The sequence below is a fragment of the Vipera ursinii genome (assembly GCF_947247035.1).
Source record: "Vipera ursinii genome assembly, chromosome: 5".
Lineage (NCBI taxonomy): Eukaryota > Metazoa > Chordata > Lepidosauria > Squamata > Viperidae > Vipera > Vipera ursinii.
Window position 1 is genome coordinate 66960857 of NC_139518.1, and position 21982 is coordinate 66982838.

The 21982-nt window shown below is 38.2% G+C and overlaps 1 long non-coding RNA gene across 1 annotated transcript in view; it reads right to left on the reverse strand.

Annotated features, from left to right (window-relative positions):
• Window positions 1-18272: 18272 nt before the first annotated feature.
• The window catches only part of LOC310641564, a 74942-nt gene continuing 71232 nt past the window's right edge, over window positions 18273-21982 (reverse strand). The window contains exon 3 of the long non-coding RNA XR_014492760.1: window positions 18273-18867. This is a non-coding gene — a long non-coding RNA (uncharacterized lncRNA). The remainder of the gene's footprint in view (window positions 18868-21982) is intronic.

A 21982-nucleotide genomic window follows, 5' to 3' on the forward strand; every position in this document is an offset into this window, starting at 1 on the left:
GGAAAAAACAGTCCAACCTACCAAAAACAGTGCCATAAAAAAAGAATAGAAACGCAAGTTAAGATAGGCAAGAAAATGGTAAGTGAGCACCTGTCCAGCCTAGACAAGTTCAAATCACCAGGCCCAGATGGATTACACCCCAAGGTTCTCAAGGAACTGGCAGACGTGATCTCAGAACCACTGAACTATATTTTTCAAAGATCCTGGAGCACTGGGGAACTACCAAAGGACTAGAAGAGAGCTGATGTAGTTCCCATCTTCAAAAAAAAGGGGGGGAAAGATTCAGGAAACTACAGACCTATCAGCCTCAATACCTGGGAAGATTCTGGAAAAGATAATCAAACAAAAAATCAGTGAAAACCTAGAGGCAAACAAAGTTATTACTAAAAGCCAACATGGGTTTGTCAAAAACAGATCATGCCAGATAAATCTTATTGCATTCTTTGACTAAGTGACAAAATTAGTGGACCAGAGGAATGCTATGGATATAATTTACTTGGACTTCAGTAAGGCATTTGATAAAGTAGATCACAACCTATTACTTGATAAGATAGAAAAATGTGGGTTAGACAGCATCACCGCCAGATGGACTTGTAGCTGGCTGACCGGCTGTACTCAGCGTGTGGTCCTCAATGGAACTGCATCTACATGGAAGGAAGTGTGTAGTGGGGTGCCCCAGGGCTCTCTTCTGGGCCCAGTGCTCTTCAACAACTTCATCAACAATTTGGACAAGGGGATAGATGGGGAACTCATCAAATTTGCAGACACCAAGCTGGCAGGAATAGCCAACACTCCAGAAGACAGGCTTAAGATACAGGAGGATCTGAACAAACTGAAACACTGGGTGCTATTTAACAAAACGAAATTCAGTCGTGAAAAAGCTATTCTCCAGAGCACCTGAAGGCAGGAAAAAGAAGCAACGGATGGAAACTAATCAAGGAGAGAAGCAACCTAGAACTAGGGAGAAACTTCCTGACAGTTAGAACAATTAACCAGTGGAACAACCTGCCTCCGGAAGTGGTGAATGCTCCAACACTGGAAGTTTTTAAGAAGAGACTGGACAGCTATTTGTCTGAAATTGTATAGGGTTTCCTGCCTGAGCAGGGGCTTGGACTATATGACCTCCAAGATCCCTTCAAACATCATTATAAAACTTTTATTCGTAAAACATGAAACTCAGTCAACTGAACACTCAAATTGACTGACACTAATGGTTGACACGGGTTGCTGCCAGCATCCTAGGTATCAACCAGATATCTCCTTAAAATGTAAGATGTTCCGAGTAGCTTTTTTTTTTTGTAGTTTTTTGTAGCTTTGCTGGAGTTATTGCAGGAATCTGCAATTTTTTGATGTATTTTGCAAAGTTTTTGGACATAGCTCCCAGTGCCCCAATGACAATGGGAATCACTGTTACACGTTTCATTCATAATAGTGCAGTTTTGATGGCCAGGTCACAGTATTTCATATTTTTTTCAGTTCTTTTTCTTTGACTGGCATCTCCTGGTACAGCAATATCAATCAACTGTATGCTTCGGTTCTCTATGACTGCGATATCTGGCGTGTTGTGTTCCAAATGGCAATCTGTCTATATTTGGAAGTCCCACAAGATCTTCACCCTCTCATTTTTGACAACTTTTTCCACCCTTTGTTCCCACAACTTTTTGGACACATTATTATTATTATTATTAGTATTAGTATTAGTATTAGTATTATTAAAATCAAGTGATCTTGTGCAAATTTTACTAATTTCAAAGCTACCCACTTGATTTGATTAATATACTTTAGGTTTCATTGAATTAATCCAATTAATATTATGGCCACATGAGGCAACTATGTTTATATGAATTTATGCAGGGACACAGTGGCTCAGTGGGTTAGGACGCTGAGCTTGTCGATTAGAATGTCGGCAGTTTGGCGGGTTGAATCCCGAGTGCCGCGTAACAGAGTGAGCACCTGTTACTCGTCCCAGCTTCTGCCAACCTAGCAGTTTGAAAGCATGTAAAAATGCAAGTAGAAAAATAGGGACCACTACGGTGGGAAGGTAACAGCGTTCCATGCGACTTTGGCGTCTAGTCATGCCGGCCACATGACCACGGAGACGTCCTTGGACAAGCGCTGGCTCTTCGGCTTTGAAATGGAGATGAGCACCGGCCCCTAGAGTTGGAAGCGACTAGCACGCATGTGCAGGGGAACCTTTACCTTTATGCAGAGTTTAGCTGGATTTAGCTTCATGCAGTAATCCCTTTATATGAAAGTATTGTGCAAATGAAAATGTTAACTAGAACATAGAATGACTTGTTTTCCTAAGAGGGAGGGAGGGAGGGAGGGAGGGAGGGAGGAAGGAAGGAAGGAAGGAAGGAAGGAAGGAAGGAAGGAAGGAAGGAAGGAAGGAAGACTAAGTTGGAAGGTGTAAAGCACGCTGAGTGTAAATAGTTTATACATTTAATTATATATATTCAATTATTATCTCCATTCAATTATTAACTGGACAGGGCTGCCCAGTTCTTAGATCAGGGGTCAGCAACCTGAAACAGTGAAAGAGCCACTCGGAACAGGTTCCCTCACAAAAGGAAAAACTGGGAGCCGCAAAAAATGTGTGCACATGCGCGTACATGCGCGCATGCGCAGAACAGGGTTTGACTGAATAGTGGAGCCAAGGCGAGATATGCACTTACCCTGCATATTTGAATTGATTGGTTGAACTTTTTTAGTCCCACTTTTTTATTTTGGACTGCACATGGCAGAGGACTGGGAGCCGCAGGAGACGGCTGAAAGAGCCGCATGCGGCTCCGGAGCTGCGGGTTGCAGACCTGTGTCTTAGATTATTACCACAGTGGCCACGTACATCTACAGAGAGAGGCACTTTCAGAAAACACTGAATGTTATCATCAACAAGTCATGATAAAACGTTAAGTAATACAAACAAAAAATAAAGGTTTTTTACTCAAAATTTCTTAACCATAAAAACAAAACAATGGTAGAATAATTTGTAATGACAGATTTCATAATGAAATATCAAATGATAACATTAAAATAATATATGTGTAGATAATCTAGTAAAACCAAATCAATCTTAATCAGTCCATTTAATACAAAGAAGCAGTCATTCAAGCACATTGCATGTGCACCTTGAATATATTAGCGGGTTCAAGTTCGCGGTAAAGCTGAGCTTTAGCTGGGGAATACTGGCCATAGTGAATCCAAGCTAACATGGTTTATCCTTAGTGTTAGCAAAGAATGCTTCGTGCTATGGTAAGAAAATATGTGACTTTTTTTCTAACAGGTTTTCAAAGAAGCTATTGGGTAGATGATCTATAATATCAACATTGGGAAGCATTCCTTTTGCTATTGCTTAACTTAGATGGCTCATCAAATCTTTTCTTTTATTCTTCTGAATACTTTTCCTGTTGTTTAAGTGGGTAGCAAAACCTTTCCTTCCTGATCTCCAATGGGAGATCTTTGCTATCCCTTCTCACTCCCAAATATAAATTATTCTAGTATTGCCCTGGAGATATCATTATGAATTCAATTCACTCTACAATCCTGGGTTGAAAGGATGCCCAGAAGAATTATTCTGCCTCAAAGGTTTGGAAATCCTTGTTTTCTTTCTGCTCTAAGTTTCACAAATTATTAAAAGAAATTGTTAAAAATTAAAAAGCAGGGCTTGTAGCTGAAAACCACCTTCTTTGGAGATGCTGCAAGAATTCTAATGATGTAGCTGATGCGTTCAAAACTATGTTTGTTCTATTTATTTTATTTTATTTTTGGCAAAAGAAATTGTTTCTATGACATGTATGCATGCGACTGTAACATGAATGTTCTAAAACCAAAAATACTGTTGTAATGCAGTGAGTGGTATGCCTTCTAAAACAATATCAGCAATGAACATTATTCATTTTGAGGAACCGCAACCTACATCTGAATTCCCTAGAATATCTTGAAAAATTCTAAGTAGCAAAATAAGAAATGGAATATGGTTTGCATGCCAAAACCAAGTTGCTGTAGATTTTTCTTTGCAATTTCAGAACTGCTTGGCATAAATCTAAAAATCAAGCCTGCATTTTAATATGGAGGTAAATATGGTCATTTATTCTTGCCTACTTTCTATTTCACAAATCTGCCATGCTGTTTCATATACCTGATTATTAATGCTTATGTATGTTGTAACTGATGTCTTTAATATTTCAGACTTTAAATTACATTTCATTAGTGGTTTTTTTAAAAAAAAAAATAAGACCACATTATATAACCTTACCTGAAAATTCCATACTAGTTCAGGCACTGTATCAATAAAAACTTCATTCATGATTCTAAATCATTGTTGCAAATGTAATATTTGAACCATTGTCATGTAGGCCTTTACACACTCAACAAAGAATGTTCTGCAATGAACTCATGCACATGCCTATAAATGAGACTGGGATTATACTCTGATATTGCATAATTTGTGGAGACATGGGGCTGCATTCAGACAATCAACATTTCATCTTAAGAAACCAAGATATGCATTTGTTGTTGACGTACCAGTAAAAGCTTTAATTTTTGTTCAGGAACTACAGTTAATGGCCTCCAAACAAGGTAGAATATGAGCCTCTTTTTTAAATTGACATCTAGTATTTGATTAAAGTTATAATTAATTGTGGCTTCTGGCCATCTTCTCTTAAATAACAAAAGAAACCTGAAGATTGATGGCATAGGCCAGGGGTAGGCAACCTCAGCTCTTTTATGACTCATGGACTTCAACTCCCAGAATTCCTGAGTCAGCTGACTCAGGAATTCTGGGAGTTGAAGTCCATGAGTCATAAAAGAGCCGAAGTTGCCTACCCATGGCATAGGCAGTGATTGTTTTCTCTTTGCTTTGGTTATCAGTGAAGTTATCTCCTACTGAAGCCCAATGCACAGCAGCTCCTTTCACAAACTCTAATCCCAGAACCATCACAAAATTCTGCCACCCAACATTTGCTGTCCCGAGAGTGTGACCCTCACTATAAACCCAGAAAGGGTCTGTGTACACTGTTATCACTATAGCTTTAATGCACAATATTTTAAGGACCATGAGTGGTAGTTCCCTCAGCTGAAATTTCAACACTGCCTAACATCCACCACATGCCAAGTCTCTTCTGACTGGCATAAGCAACATCCTGGTTACTCCTGGCATTGGTTACCACCAACCCCATTATATGTTCTTGATCAGGTGAGTTTATTTTTTTTTTCCTTGAAACTGTTGAGTCAACTGTCAACTGACCTCTTGCCCATCGGGTGGCAAAAAACAGGGTTTTTAAATTTCTTAGCTGACATCTAGTAGTCATCTGGATATGTGCAGCTATAGATGAGTGCTGTTGAACATCTGAAATTTGAGAAAAGGGGTTCATTACAGACATTGTGGACTTTCTATGGGACTTATATTACAGCATCTGCCTTTTGGAGCAGTATTCCTCGTGATTCCCCCTGATATGTTTATTTTGGTAAGTTTCCCCTGAAGCTTCTTTGGTCCCTTGAAACTTTCCACATTTTACTATTATACCTGCTTTAAACTTCAGACTGTTCAAGCTTTTTTTACTTCTACTAATGCAGTGAGAGCACAGAATTTGTGCACTGGTATTGTAGATGTTATTTACTGTAGTATTCAATATTGTAACTTACATTGTATAATTGGTTACTGTTTAATTTAAATGTTAGTTCCATTGCACCAAGTTAACAGATTTTTGTATTTTAATTTCATGGGTTAATAGATTTTATAGGTTTAGTTATTTAGATTAGTTTCATAGACTTTAAAGTGTTCTATTTTGTTCATGTTGGTATTATTGCTTTACTCTATTTTATCTTGCAATATGCTGGTCATTAACCACAATAAAGTCTCTTTCTTTTTCTGTCTCTGAATTTCTCTCTCTTTCCCAGCTTGGATTATCTCTTTCAGAGGCAATATCACACTGCTACTTCACAGTCATCTTGTGATCAACTATAATTCCAAAACCCTTTTGGCACATAATAGACCCAAGCCAAGTCTCTTCCATCTGAAACTACTGTTACCTTTTTCCTAAGTAAAGTAATTTTGCATTTATTTTTCTAAATGTTCATCCAGTAACTTTTAGCCCACTTGTCTAACACAGCTGTGATATTTTTACCCATGAAAAGCTCATATTACAAGTTAGTTAATTAGGTGCCATTGAGTCAAGCTCAATTCAACTCTTGGTACCTCCAAGGACATGAATCTCTATAACAACTTGTAGCTCTGCCAAGGACATCACAACGTCTTGGATACCATCTATGATAACCATTCTGTTACCCTTCTTCTATTTCCTTCAGTCTTGCCTAGCTGAGATTGTTTTTTCCACCATCCATTCACATCACATACCCAAAATATATGAGTTTTTGTTTAATAATCATTGCCTGGTGTTTGGCAGATAAATAGGCAGGTGAGAATACTGACTTTTTTCCCCCATTGACACCAGTGTGCTCTTTTTTCAATCATCTAGCAATAGCAACTAGCCACATAGTTATCATAATGAATTTAAAGAGAAAATGGCAGTCAAATTATATTTGCTGCACCATTTTGTTTTTCTTTAACTGTGTAGCAGACAAAATGTGACCCATAAAATGTCAATCATATAAATAAAAGCAAGCACTTTCTCTTCCTGTTCCATAGGTAAGAGACGAGTCACTAGAGGAAAATGCAAGAGATGGACTAAATTCATAATTAAAAGACAATTTCATTTCACGGAATGCAAAATGACAGTGTATGGCTTACACTAACAAGATCTGAAGAGCATGAAACTGTTATGAATAAGACAGCAGTAGAGCAGTAGCTGTTATCTTTAAGCACACGGCTTTTCAACCTTTTCACCCATTTAGGATATGGCAACATCCGAGTACCACCAGTCGCCTAGCAAGGTGTCAAAAACTTGGTGACCAAAAAAAAAAAAAAAGGAAAAAAGTGATGAAGTACAGGTAGTTCTCAACTTACAACAGTTCACTTAGTGACTGTTTGAAGTTACAATGGCACTGAAAAAAATGCCCCCCAAGCCACAGCCGAGCAAGACACCTGCCTGCCCGCCCAGCAGCGCTCTTCCTCCTGTCCAAGGTTGGGGTGGGGTGGGGGGTTGTTTGGTTTTTATTCCCCCCCCCATCGGCTGGGTGGTTGCAGCAGGTTTTGGTCACTTCACATGACCCCGGGACATTGTGACCGTCATAAATATGAATTAGTTGCCAAGCATCTGAATGTAAATCCCAAGGCCCTGGAGATGCTGCAACATTCCAGCTAATCGGCACTTCTTCTGGGCTCAGCAGAAGCACCAGGATTAGTGCTGAGCTCCAACTGGAGCCTGGCACTGATCCTGGTGCTTCCACTGAGCCCTGATAGCCCTGCAGCTCCAGCCGTCTCTCGCTCAGGCTTGTGCAGTGCTGCCACCGGTTCAGCTCATTCCCCTCCCCCGCTACCACTTATGGTCGCATACCATCTGCCAGGTGCCAATGTACCACAGGTGGCACCCGTACCACTGGTTGAAAAGCCCTGTTTAAGCAGACTATATATTTCAGAAAACTGAAGAAAACATTCCTAAAAAGCCTGTGTCCAGTTACAGGGGTGCAGGATAAAAGTATATTAAATAATGATACCTTGTGCTTCCCTACTACCCTTTACTGCACATGAAAGATTTTGGGAGAGAACTATCACACAATTCAAACGCAGATCCTTATAATTTATGGCTATTTCTATAGTATCCTAGCTGTAACTAAAATGGCAAGGTTAAATGAACTGCTATATAACATTGAACTGGGGGAAAAACAAACTTTTTTTCCTCATGTGCAACAGATATGACAAGGAGAATATCCCTATTAACTTCATAGGTGACCTTCAATCATACACAACTGTGCCACAAGATGAAACACTTCAATGCAACCAAGCTCGATCTGTATAGAGCAATTCTGAACTTTTAAAAGGAAGCAATGCACTCTTGAAAAAAAAATACTAACCTTCTTGAGCTTGGTAAACTAGGATGTAAGGAATGATATTTAGTAAGATATGCTCAGATAAGGTTTCTGTCTACTGTGAGAGGCTCTGTTCTAGGAAATAAGACGAATATTCTAACTAATAAGTATAGGTAAAAGCAAAGGTAAAGGTTCCCCCACACATGCGTGTTAGTCGTTTCCGACTCTAGGGGCCGGTGCTCATCTCCGTTTCAAAGCTGAAGAGCCAGTGCTTGTCCGAGGACGTTTCCGTGGTCATGTGGCCGGCATGACTAGATGCCAAAGGCGCACGGAATGCTGTTACCTTCCCACCATAGTGGTCCCTATTTTTCTATTTGCATTTTTACGTGCCTTCGAACTGCTAGGTTGGCAGAAGCTGGGACAAGTAACAGGCACTCACTCTGTTACGCGGCACTCGGGATTCGACCCGCCAACCTGCCCACCTTCTGATCGACAAGCTCAGCATCCTAACCCACTGAGCCACCGCATCCCTGCTAATAAGTATATTTGCTCATAAACCTTTGTGAATTACATTCCACTTCAAATGAAAGTAGTAGTTTATAGTCAGTAAACACAGAGAGAAAGAAATACAAATGCATGCATATAAATAGCTGTTTTGAGGAAGGACTGGGCAAGAAGGCAAGGCAGGGAGCTGCCATAAGACCATTTGCTTCATAAAATGCTGTAGGGACAGCATGCAAAGCACAGCTTCTGGAAATTTTTCAAGCCCCTTTATCAGCAGTAGATGTAGGAAGTGAATCTTGTGCTTCGTGAACTAACATGTTGATTGTGTGTGTGTATGTGTACCTCTCTGTCCTCTTATGTTAGGTTTGTATGTGTGTGTAGAATAGGGAAGACCGCTATACTTTGTTCTGTGCCATGTGACCAGAAGGGTAAAGAAGATACTTAGAATGGAGGAATTCTCAATATTCTGAAGTCTCCCCTATTGATTCTCCCATAGGAAAAAAAAATGTATAATTTCTTTTTCTTCATAGTCCCTGGTCAGAACTAGCCCGTCTTTTTTTTCCCCTTAGCTTCTCCCTTCATACCAATTTTTGTCCTAGTGTTAGAAAATGACTATGCTGATCTACAGATTCAGTTCCCACATTCTCTTGGGTTAAATATCTGTGGAGATTCTGAGTCATACAGGTCACAGCTGTCTCAAGGTGCTTTTTTTTATTCAAAAGAGTTCTGGACTATTTTTTCCCCCTTGAGGACAAAGAAGAAAACATTTCACTTCTCATCCAAGAAGCTTCATCATTTCTGATGGTAGGAGATGGAAGGATAGGTTCTGATAGGAGGGGGTATGGGGGGGAATGGAAGGATTTGTATTTATTTGCAGTCATCTAGTCATTAGCACTTTCTGAGACCTGTTGAGGCCACTTGGGGGTTTATCTCTGCCCTCAGGGTCATTTGAATCAAAGTGCAATTGATTGTGGAATTTTCTTGGACTAGCTGCAAGTGCTGCATTGTAAATTGGAGATAGGTGGTGTCTTATTCCTCCCCCCCTCCCCCGTTGAGGGAGGAGTGCTCATTTCTAACATAGATGGATTATTTTACCCCTCTTTCAAACCAATAGCCCTCTCTATCCAAATTGCCTTGGTTGGAAATTGAAAAAAACAAATCTGTTTCCTGCCTCCATTTTCAGCATCCTGTACACTCATTCAGGCTATTGAGTCCCAATGTAAAATCAAGAGAAACACAAAAAGGTCAAAAAAGGATCAGTAAATACAGTCTCATTCCTGCACCAGATTAATGAATTATGCCCATTCAAATATTTTTTTTGCAGTCAAGACTGAAGCCAGTATTGGCAGCTCAGTGAGGTAGTTATGATTACTGAGAGAGCAGCCAGTCATCTGTCAGCAACAAGTACATCACTTAATGATCAATGGATCTGCTTACTGCAACTCTCATTCTTGGTTCTTGTTTTCAAGCTGGGGGGCTTTAAAAAAAGACTTAACTCATCAACAGTACACATGTATGTAGACAATGGAAGCAGTCCTTAGATCAGACATGTCAAACACAAGGCCCAGGGACCAGATCCGGCCCGCGAAGTGGTTTCATGTGGCCCGTGAAGCCATCCTGGAAACAGTGAGAGAACGGCCCCCACTGCCTTGGCCCTGGCCCAGAGACCCTCAGATCTGTCCCACTCCTGCCCAGGCCCCCATTGGCACCCTTGATGCGAACGATGTAGAGCTGGCCACGCCCACCCAGTAGGCCATACGCACTCTAGCCACGCCCACCCAGTAGGCCACGCCCACCCTGGCCATACCCACCCGGCCCCCTGAGGGCAACCGCAATGCTGATGCAGCCCTCAATGAAATTGAGTTTGACACCCCTGCCTTAGATCAACCTAGAGCTGGAATTAAAATGGCTCCAAAAATCTTTCATATTCTAATTGATTCTGATATTGAATGTGCAGAAGATATTGGATGAAAAGCTACATTGATTCTAAGGCAGTTCTATTAAAAAGCAGATTTTTGAACATCAAATGAGGGGGAAAAATTGCATTTGAATTCCTAGAAAATATTATGAGTAGGCTATATTAGCTCCACTTCTGCTAAAGATTTTCCTCCCACAGTTAATTCAGGTCCTCTTGTCAGAATTGGCAGCTTGTATTCCAATTATGCCTATGTATTTATTTCTTATGAGAGACATAACTAATTGGGTAGTTAGTAACAAACTACCACAAGCTTTTTTTTATCTTCCCAGACTAATGAGTTCTATACATTTCACCAATTATCTGCATGATTTATTATAGTATCTTGATATCAGTACATGTCATTTAGTACATTATTGAAGTTAAACCAAGTAAATGAGAGTTTGAGGTAGTCTTCATCCTTCTATTTCATTAGGTAATTTTTCCTCAGTCAGTGTGTGTGGTCATTGGGTAAATTCAGTCTTTGGATTGAAGCCCAGAATTTTCAGCTCCAATCCTTCAGAGAAAAGACTGCTAAAATAGTTTGCAATTCTATTTATTTGGCAAGACTTTTAAGTAATTAGTTTGAGTAATCTCATTATTCAAAATGACTCTTCCCCCTCTTAGTTATTATCCTAACCAGCAATTTCTCTGTTATTTTCTCATTCATAATAATTGGGCCAGCACATAAGATGACTATTCAAACTGACCTGATACTTACCACAAATCTGTTAATGTCTTTTCTCAGAGTTCCTGGTAGAAAATGAGAAATGTGGATCTGAAAATACGTCTTATTAAGAAGTGCTAAAATAATCCTCACTTATTAATCGCTTCCTTTTAACATCCCAGTTAACTTGCATATGGGCAATTATTTTTTATAGGTCTGGTAGGGTGTAAGCTAGACTGGGAAGTCAAAGCCTATCCTGAAAAATGAGGTAGGTAAAATGAGGACCCAGATTGTTGGGGGCAATTAAGCTGACTTTGTAATAATGCCGCTTGGGGGGTATATGAAAGCCCTAATAAGCAGGCATATACTGTACATAGAATGAAGGCTACTGCTAAGCTTGTAAGCCGCCCTGAGTCTTCGGAGAAGGGCGGGATATAAATGGAATTAAAATAAAAATAAATCTATTTGCCAAAAGAAACCACATTCACATGTTTATGAAGTCACCTGAGAGTCTTTACCTTTTGATTCATTCAAAAAGATGCAGATGTGCTTTGATGCCTTTCAGGAAAAAAGCCCAAAGCAAATCCAGTGAAGCCATAATCAGTTGCAACTAATTATGGAGTTAATATAACCGTTACCATTTTAACTCTGTAAAATCATATAAGTAGACTAGCTATAAATTGGGGGGGGGGTCTTTTAAAATCAATTATCAGGAAGTAACTTCAGTTAACCTACTTCTAACTTGCATATAAAAGATTGTACTTCAAATCTTCAAAAGCAACTATATTTGCTTTGTGACTAGAAAATGATGTTTTTGTAATTAACAAAATTTTGATCTGTCATAGAATAAACATTCTGTTTGGCATAGATATAATTGTAGCCAAATACATTAATGTTGCAGTTTCTTCCCTTCTCTTCCTTCAACTCACAACCATTTGTTTAGTGACTGAAGTTACAACGGCACTGAAAAAAGCGACTTATGACCGTTTTTCACACTTATGACCATTGCAGCGTCCCTGTGGTCATGTGATCAAATTCAGATGCTTGGCAACTGCCATGTATTTATGACCATTGCAGTGTCCTGAGATCATGTGATCACCTTTTACGACCTTCTGATAAGCAAAGTCAATGGGGAAGCCAGATTCACTTAACAACCGGCTTATTAACTTAATAATTGCAGTGATTCACTTAACAACTGTGGCAAAAAAGACTGTAAAATGGCACAAAACTCACTTAACAACTGTGTCACTTAGCAATGGAAATGTTGGGTTCAATTGTGGTCTTAAGTCGATGATTACCTGTAGTATATTCATATTTTAGTATAGTTCACCATATCCTAAATTAACATCAATCTTTCATTTAAAAAACATTTGCCACATACAGTCCATTTGAATATTAAAAAAATATCAGACACTGTTAAATATACTATGTCCTGGAATTTGATATAATATATAGAACCTTTCCAGTTTGATAAAAGCTATAAACTAAAGTTTTTACAAAGGATGTTTTGTTTTACATATCATGTTAGAAATATTATCTTGTAAAATGTAATAAATTTATTGTATGAAAATGTTTCCCCATTGAAGAGCCTTCTTCATTCTTTAGAAGTTTTATAGCTTCTTTAGAATATTTCTCAGTGACACTTTGGAAATGTATTTTTGGGAAGGAATAGAATAGAATAGAATAGAATAGAATAGAATAGAATAGAATAGAATAGAATAGAATAGAATAGAATAGAATAGAATAGAATAGAATAGAATAGAATAGAATAGAATAGAATACTTTATTGGCCAAATGTGATTGGACACATACAAGGAATTTGTCTCTGATGCATAAGCTCTCAGTGTACATACAAGCAACAAGGGGTAATCATAATCATAATCATAAAACACAATCATCATAAATCATAGATACAACACTCAGTGATAGTCATAGCATACTAAAATAATCAACATAAGTCATGAGATACAACACGTTATAGTCATAAGAATCTAAGTACATAGGTAATAAAGGTAAAGGTTACCCCGCACATGTGTGCTAGTCATTTCCAACTCTAGGGGCTGGTGCTCATCTCCATTTCAAAGCCAAAGAGCCAGCGTTTGTCCGAGGACGTCTCCATGGTCATGTGGCCGACATGACTAGACGCCAAAGGCGCACAGAATGCTGTTACCTTCCCACTGTAGTGGTCCCTATTTTTCTATTTGCATTTTTACGTGCTTTCGAACTGCTAGGTTGGCAGAAGCTGGGACAAGCAACAGGTGCTCACTCTGTTACGCGGCACTCGGGATTCGACCCACCAAACTGCCAACCTTCTGATCGACAGGCTCAGCGTCCTAACCCACTGAGCCACCGCATCCCTTTACATAGGTAATAGGACAGATGAAAAGGATAAATAATACAGCCCTAGTAAGTGGTTTGAAATCTCAGGGCATAGACAGTGTTGTGGGAATTAGTTGTTTAACAGAGTGATAGCCTGGGGGTGAGGGGGGAAACGGTTTTTATGTCTGGTTGTTTTGGCATGCAATGCGTTGTGTTGAAGGAAGAAGTTGAAACAGTTTATTTCCAGGATGTGAAGGTGAGCTATTGTTGATATTTTCCAATATATAATAATTAACTTATTTATTGTATTGTGCTGTGTTTCAGATCAAAAGCCTGAAGGTGCTCTGGAAAAAGATACAAATGCTGTACTTGTCAGCACTCCTTAAAGAAGCTGCATCTTTCCCTGAGTCTCATAGCAACATACCAGCTGCAATAATAATTGTCTTAAAGAGGCACTAAGAATACACCTACGTATATCTATTCTGAAAAACCTCTCTGACTTTGGATCTGAAGTGCAGAATATCCTTGCTTGTTCACCATATAATATACATCTAAAAAGAAAGTGATATCTCACTTCTGCATTGCTCTGTCTCTCCTATATAGTCATAAAGAAGGAGGCAAAAAATTAAGCTTCAAGGGGATATTTCTAGTTTCTTTCTTTCTTTCTTTCTTTCTTTTTTTTTTGCTTCCAGGCCAAGCTTTGCTAATACATCCTCCTTAGCCTGGCACTCCATCAAAGGCAACACAATAATAAGAGACCTGTTCCTGGGTGAGCAAAACATTGCCACACTGTTGTGCCAGCTCACCTAGAACTCAACAAATTCAGGTGATCTGATTCATCAGATCACATCTCTTCTCTTAAGGGTAAGGCAGGAGAAATTGCCTGAAAACTCAGAAAAGAATTTGAAACAGTTCATTTTTATACAGATCTTTTTTTTTAAAAAAAGTATTGTTAAATTGGAATTTAATACAGTCTGCATCAGTCCAGCACAACTGAGACTCCTTGTAGGACAATTTTAGATGCTATGCTTCTCCATTGCTATATCTGGTTTAAAGGGGGAGCAGGAAAATATTTCAAAAATGCATTGTGCTAAAATCATTGAAATCTATCATAAATTATGGTATAAAGTATTCCATCCCTACTATTTTCATCCCATTCTGCAATCCCTCCCCCACAAAAAAAACCTCCCAAAAGAGCTACAACAAACAAATCTTTGTCAAACCTCAAAATGTTTGGTATTCACTTGGCCTTCAGATCTCAAAACCAGAAATTTGAATCAAATGTTGCCTTCTTCACATCTTAGATTGGAATCAAATCAGATCTGAGTTTCATAGGATTAATATTAAGCTCACATCAAAACCCTCCTTTCAACTTCCCACCATAGGGTTAATGTTGTTGTTTTTCCTGCTTTTGCCCCTTATTTTCTGAATTCCTTTACAATTTATTTTGATGGTATTTTGAAGCCTTTTTTAGCCTGATAAAATGTTGGATGGTGCTGATGTTGTTTTTACATTACCCAATTTTACACTGACCTGGTCTGTTCACGCTTCCTAATCTGAAAAATCCCTCAACGTGTTGTGTTTGTTTTGTTTTTTTGGATGTAATTGAGGGATGGGGAGCCAGCAGGACTGCAGATTAGAGTTACTGTAAAATGAAAGACAAGACACTCACAAACACCTCTCAGCCCTCAGGTTACTAAGATAAATTTAAAGCATTCCAACTGCATATTTCTTCTTGAGTAAACATACAAAACACCATCACTCACAATTAAGCTTAAGTTCATATCCTTATTTAAGTATTGATTTCATCTGACTAAGAACTATGAGAAGCCAGCACCTCCTCCAGCCAGACCAATTTTATGGTCTAATATCTACGCCCTCTAGAAATGTCTGCACAGATGAGTTGCTTCATTTGTTCTGTCTCCCTCCCCTCATGAAATGAAACCCAAGTCACAGATGCAGGATCTCATAGGTTAGAAATCCCCAGATCTTTGAAGCGGTTCCTGAAATATCTGGGTGAAACACCCCTTCAAAAAAAATGCTGCAGAAGCACACCTCGTTTCTAAACAACAGAGCCGGCTAACAACAGCTTCTGAATATTCACAGAGGCCACTGTTGGGGCCAATGGGCCAAGAAAAGCAGATCACAGAAGACCTTTGTGCTGTGGGAAGAGAGCCTTCTCTGCCATTGTCTCTGCTCTATGGAATAGTCAACACTCCCTCTCCTGGCCTTCTAAAAAGGGGTTAAAGCATGGCTGTGCACATAGTTGTGAGATTGGTAGTGCCTTTGCCTTTCTCAACTAATGTTTAACAGGGTTTAATTATTCTTGCTTCCTAAAAGCTTTTTTTAATATATTTTAAATTTTTAATTCTAAAATTTAACTCTTAACATTTTAATTTTTATCTGCTGTTTTCATATTCTGATGTTTTAGCGTACGCCTCCCAGAGTCCCTCTTTGAGGGAGATGGGCAGTTGAGATATGTGAAAAATAAAAATAAATAAATAATAACGCCTATTATTGTCACCTCAGGTGATGATGGGCTTGCTCAGGTCAAGCTTCTCTTATCCATAGCAATTTGCATGTTTCTCTAATAATTGTTGAAGTGATATCTATGGAGATTATGTCAAAATGATACCAATACAGAAGTATGGCGTTATTCACTGAGAATATTTGGAAATCAAAAGCGTAATTATAAAATGAAAGTCAGTTTGGTATAGTGATTAAGGCATCAGACTAGAAACCAGGAGACCATGAGATCTAATCCCACTTTAGGTAGAAAGCCAGCTATGTGACCTTGGACCACTCACTCTCTCTCTCTCCCTCCCTCCCTCCCTCCCTCCCTCCCTCCCTCCCTCCTCTCTCTCTCTCTCTCTCTCTCTCTCTTTCTCTCTCTCTGGAAGTAGACAATTGCAAACATTTGTGAAATTTGATTGGCAGTCAAGAGTGACATGAAGGTATACAGAGAGAGAGAGAGAGGAAATGAGAGGAATCATTATGTTATAAAATTACTGACGCTTACAGTAAGGCTCCACCAATATAAGAAAGTTAATAGTTTACTGAATGTTTACAATAGGCTACATTATCACATCTGTAAAACACATTGTGCTCTATTTTACCACTGAACCAAATCACAGTGATCTCTAAAAAGACATCATCATCATTATCATCAAGAGGTTGAAATTTCCCTACATTTCTTCTCTTTTGATAGAGCATTACATGTAAAAATACTCATTGCTTTCTTATAAGGTACATTCATCTTCATCTGTTCTATCAGGCTCAATTAGTATATTTCTTCCAAGATGAAGTCTGCACAGACTTCAGATAAGTCTACCTTATTACTGCAAAGGACACATAAACTTATTCCACAAAGCTAATTAAGGATTATTTCAAGGGTGGAAAAAAATCTGTACAGTTTTTTAAAAATGGAAAAGTTCTGAATGGGTTTATCTCAGCTATTCAGATATGGACAGCTTTTTTTATGTGCAAGATGAATTATCCCCAATGTGTAATACCAAGGTTTACTGCACTTAAAATGCACGAATAAAACTACTACTTTAAGAATAAGCATTTGACTGATTTTTGAAAGCCAATGTTTTGGACATTTCTGTTAGCATAATAGTTACCGTATAATGCCTGAGAGCAGAGGCCTAACATACAGAGGACAATTACCCCAAAACTCAGCACTGAACTTTAGATTCAAGTGAATTGCATTAAAACCATTAAGAGAGTCCAACCATTAGATGCATATTTAGCTGTGATAGTTCACTGCTTATCTATTTATATGATCCATATAAGTATGAATTTTCTCTTCTTCAGGAGTTCAGGATGTCTTACATGGAGTTCTTCCTTCATTTTATCCTCACAACAATCAGTTTGGGACATGGACGAAGTTAAGAATGATTAGCATCCACCATGGAAGTTTTGAGGGATGAAGGTAAATCTGAACTCTCCAGCCTAGTCCAATTCCTTAACCACCACATTGCACTACACCAGGGGTCTTCAAACTTGGCCCTTTTATGACGTGTGGACTTCAACTCCCAGAATTCCCCAGCCAGTGTGCCTGGCTGAGGAATTCTGGGAGTTGAAGTCCACACGTCATAAAAGGGCCAAGTTTGAAGACCCCTACATTACACCATACAAATGTAATGTCCTAAACAAGGTATAGTAGACATTATGCTGAATTGTGGAAGGCTTTATGTAAGATATTCCAGAACTGATTGGCTCTACCTTCCTTTCCAAAGTCAACTGGCAATACCAGTAAAAACTGAAACAGATTGTGCCAGGTGCAGCACTCATATCCATAACCCTAAACTTCTAAAAATAGGCTCACCTAATTTCCTGGCACAATGCTGAGGGAAATCCCTATTTTGGATGCCTTACAAATGCCAGGTAAAGCACGTTTGATGTAGTGGTCATGGTACCAGACTAGAAACTGAGAGGTCATGAGTTCTCACCCTGACTTAGGCAAAACATAGCTAGGTGACCTTGGGCCAGTCACTGTCTCAGCCCTAGGCAGAAAGCAACAGCACACCACTTCCAAAACTTTGCCAAGAAAACTGCAGGGACTTTTCTAGGCAGATTGACTTAAAGGCACATACCCAAAAAAATGCCATCAGGGTGGAAACTATCTGAATCTCAGAAGATACGCTGCTCTGCGAAGCATCAAAGAAGGCAGAGAAGATAATAGAGATCCAATAGGCAAGAAGGTCATACCTGCATCCCTAATATATTCAAAGATTTTGTTGTTGTTCAATGTATCTTAGAGGTCAAGAGATACATTGAACAACAACAAAATCTGACCTTCCAAATAAAGTGGACGGCACAAGTAAATGATTATTTTGTGACTGTGAATATTGTGAATCTTTAATAATTTGTCTTATGAACATTTACAATCCAGTTCCTAGAAGCAATCATTGTTTTCGAGAAAGAGGAGGTAAATTACAAGGAATTGGCTTTAAGATTTATTCTTTTATCTCCAAGAGTTGTTCTTCAGACTCTTGAGGTTCCTTTCTGTCTTCAAAACCTAGAAAAGAACCTCACCTAACTGGAATTATTTGAACAATTGGAATGATTCATAACTGTTATGCATGTTGTTATACATATGCATGCAATTATAAATTGGGAAAGTTTCATTGTTCTAAAATGGAGTGCTGAGAAACAAGACCTCGTTTCATTACGAGATGGGCAACAAATAAATTCAATACATAAATCTTCATCTTTTCCCTGTGTTCCACATTTCAACTTGAGGTGATGCTACTGTAGGGTTCTTAGCCTAAACAAGTAGATATAGTTGGCAGTTTTTTCTTTCTTTTTCTTTCTTTCTTTCTTTCTTTCTTTCTTTCTTTCTTTCTTTCTTTCTTTCTTTCTTCCTTCCTTCCTTCCTTCCTTCCTTTCTTTTTCTTTGAGACCCTCAGCCCTCCATCATCTGCCATCTGCTGCTGCCTGGGTCAAATGGCAGCCCATTGGCTTTAATTCTGAAAAGTGAAAACAACTGTACCTATAGGAATGAATATGAGGAACATTAAGTGTTATCAAAGAGGCATAATAAAAATGTAAGGAAGTAAGTAAATAGTTTAGTCCGGTCCATTTCAAGTCATGATTAAAATTAATAGAAACAGTCTCTTGAGCATTAGTTATTATTTGTTTATATAGTTCAAAAATGGGAAAGATTCTTTCAAGCAACAGGCTGCAAAACACAGACAAATATGTCTTATTGGATTTCTGAATTAGCCTCTTTTAGAAGATTTTTGTAACTAGGCTGATGACTTCCTGAAATTAAACCAAGAGTTACATATATTGGCTAGATTTCTTCTAAGTAGTAATAATTCTATGTGATAATAATAACCATTTAATCCTGAGCAGTGGCTTGCCTTCAGAAGTTGTGGACGCTCGATCACTGGAGGTTTATAAGAGATTGGACAGTCATTTATCTGAAATTGTATAGGATTTGCTGCTTGAGCAAGGGGTTGGACTAGAAGACCTCCAAGATCCATTCAAACTCTGTTATTCTGTTATGATTTACAGCTAGGAGTCTGTGCATGTACCATCTGCTAGAAATATCTTAAAGAAATTGAATATTTTCTTCAGCTTTCATCATGCCCTCCATTGCTGCTGCATAACCTTAACAAAAATATATTAGTTTTTGTTGTTTCAGGCAGATACTATATACATAACTCCAAATCACATTTCTTCCTTTGAATTTCAACCACTGTGCAACCCTAAGAATAACTACAATAATTCAGTTATATTGCGGCCAACATTATTCTATCTCATGGCATTTACAAATAATGAAATACAAAAACTCTCTAAAGTACAATTAAACCTTAGTTAAAGCTACATAAAACAATAATAACATCCATAATTAGGGCCATGAAAAATCTGAATTAAAAATTACATTTGATAACTTTGTAAGAGTGACAGAATAGACATTGGGTATATAAACAAATGCCATAATGACTATCTCAAAGACTACTCGGAGAAGTATCTCTGGCAGAAGGAATGCTAACTGGAAACAAATTTAGCTAACATCCTCTTATGTGATGGAGCTACAGGAACAGGTTCTTGAGACATGCTGTTTATCTATTTTTCCAGTGCTTTCTGGTCTGCATGTGTGATGCAGCAGTATTATATAGAAATGTTTCTCCGGGAAATGCTGGAGAAGGTGAAGTCATCTCTGCCAAGAACCCAACTGCTTCAAGGTTGACTCAGCCTTCCATCCTTCCCAGGTAGGTAAAATGAGGACCCAGATTGTTGGGGGCAATTAAGCTGACTTTGTAATAATGCCGCTTGGGGTGGGTGTGTGTGTGTGAAAACCCTAATAAGCAGGCATATACATAGAATGAAGGCTACTGCTAAGCTTGTAAGCCGCCCTGAGTCTTCGGAGAAGGGCGGGATATAAATGGAATTAAAATAAAAAATAAAATAAATAAGTGTGCCTGTTTTTACAGGTTAGTGCAGGGGTCTTCAAACATGGCCCTTTTATTACTTGTGGACTTCAACTCCCAGAATTCCTCAGCCAGGCATGTATGTTTGAAGAAACCCCCAACCACTATAGATATATAAATACACGACACATTTAATTTTAATGCATCATTTTTAACAATTCATAGAAATGAGAAAGCAAAAACAGATTAATAAAATTAACGGAATTTATAAGAATGAGCTCAGTCATCATTTCAGGAATAATGAATTCCACAAGTTGAGACAGGCAAAGTTGCTTTCCATGTATGTTTGCATGTATGTACTTATGTATGTATAAAACCTTTACCCCACCACAATCATATAATATGTAGAATATAAGACCAGTTAATAATCCACAGTGTGATTTAAATCAGCTGTAATCAGCATAGGACCTAAGCAATGACTGTCAAAAACAACATAGAGATAAATTAAAATAAAAAAATAGAAAGTAAGGAAATAAAAAATAATAAAAGATGGTGTCATAATGAACTGAAGATTCCCTCAAAAATAGTCCACACTTTGACATTTTCCAAATGTACAATGCATATGAATTATTAGATCTGATATTCATTCCAGCCCTTTGACCAACCATTCTTGAAGTGAATCATTCAGTTACATCTTGAGATTTAAGCGATAGTTTTTTAATTGTAATGAAATAGGAGGACCTACTTTAAATTTAATATATACTGTAATATAAATCTTCAAAGGCTTCAGTTCAGCTGCCTTATTAATTTTGCTAGTCCCTGCAATTTCTGCATAACAAAACAATTAAGATATCTGATTATGACAATATAATGATGCTTGATCCTAATCAGTTCCTTCATGTCTAACCTAGGTTTTTTTTTCCCCTTAAGGTCAAATTCCACTGAATAATATTAATTATTCGCACTACACACTAACATTAAGAGTAATTTTACGGATTGCTTCTTATGTGCAAATAAAATCATTTTTCCTACATTTTTAGACTGATTATTTCCAATTGACCTTGTAGCCAGATGATTTTGCATGAACTGAATCTGCTGATAAAAAAAGGTGAACTTGGAAATCTCAGAAGCATCTATTGTAGAAAAACTCATTTTGTCTCTGCCTAAAAGGTAGTCTTCCTTCTGTGCAAAATACCTTTAGGAGACATCAGTTTGCAATGGAAAAAAGATGAGAATGAAATAAATGTTTAACTCTTTCCTATCTTAACTAAGATGATGCTACCTTGTGAATGATTTTCTTTTATACTGTTGCATTTTCGGATCTTTTGTTTCTGACTCATGGTTGGGGGAGGTAGACATTTTTTTTAAATCCTGCCTTTATTATTTTATATAAATAACCCAAGGTGGAAAACATATCAAATACTACATCCTCCTCCTATTTTCCCCAGTATAGTAACTTTCTGAGGTGGGTTGGGCTGGGAATAAGAAACTGGCTTAAAGTCACACAACTGCCTTTCATGCCTATAACAGGACTAGAATTCACGGTCTCCTGGATTGTACACCAGCACCTTAACCCCCACACCACACTACACCAGAATGTACCATGGATGTTTGATCTTTTACCATGGATGCTTTTGTATACCGCCCAGAGTCTTACAATTACAGCAGGATAAATATTTAGTAAAGAAAAACAATTAAAGCCTATGAATGTTATTTAATCCCTAAAAG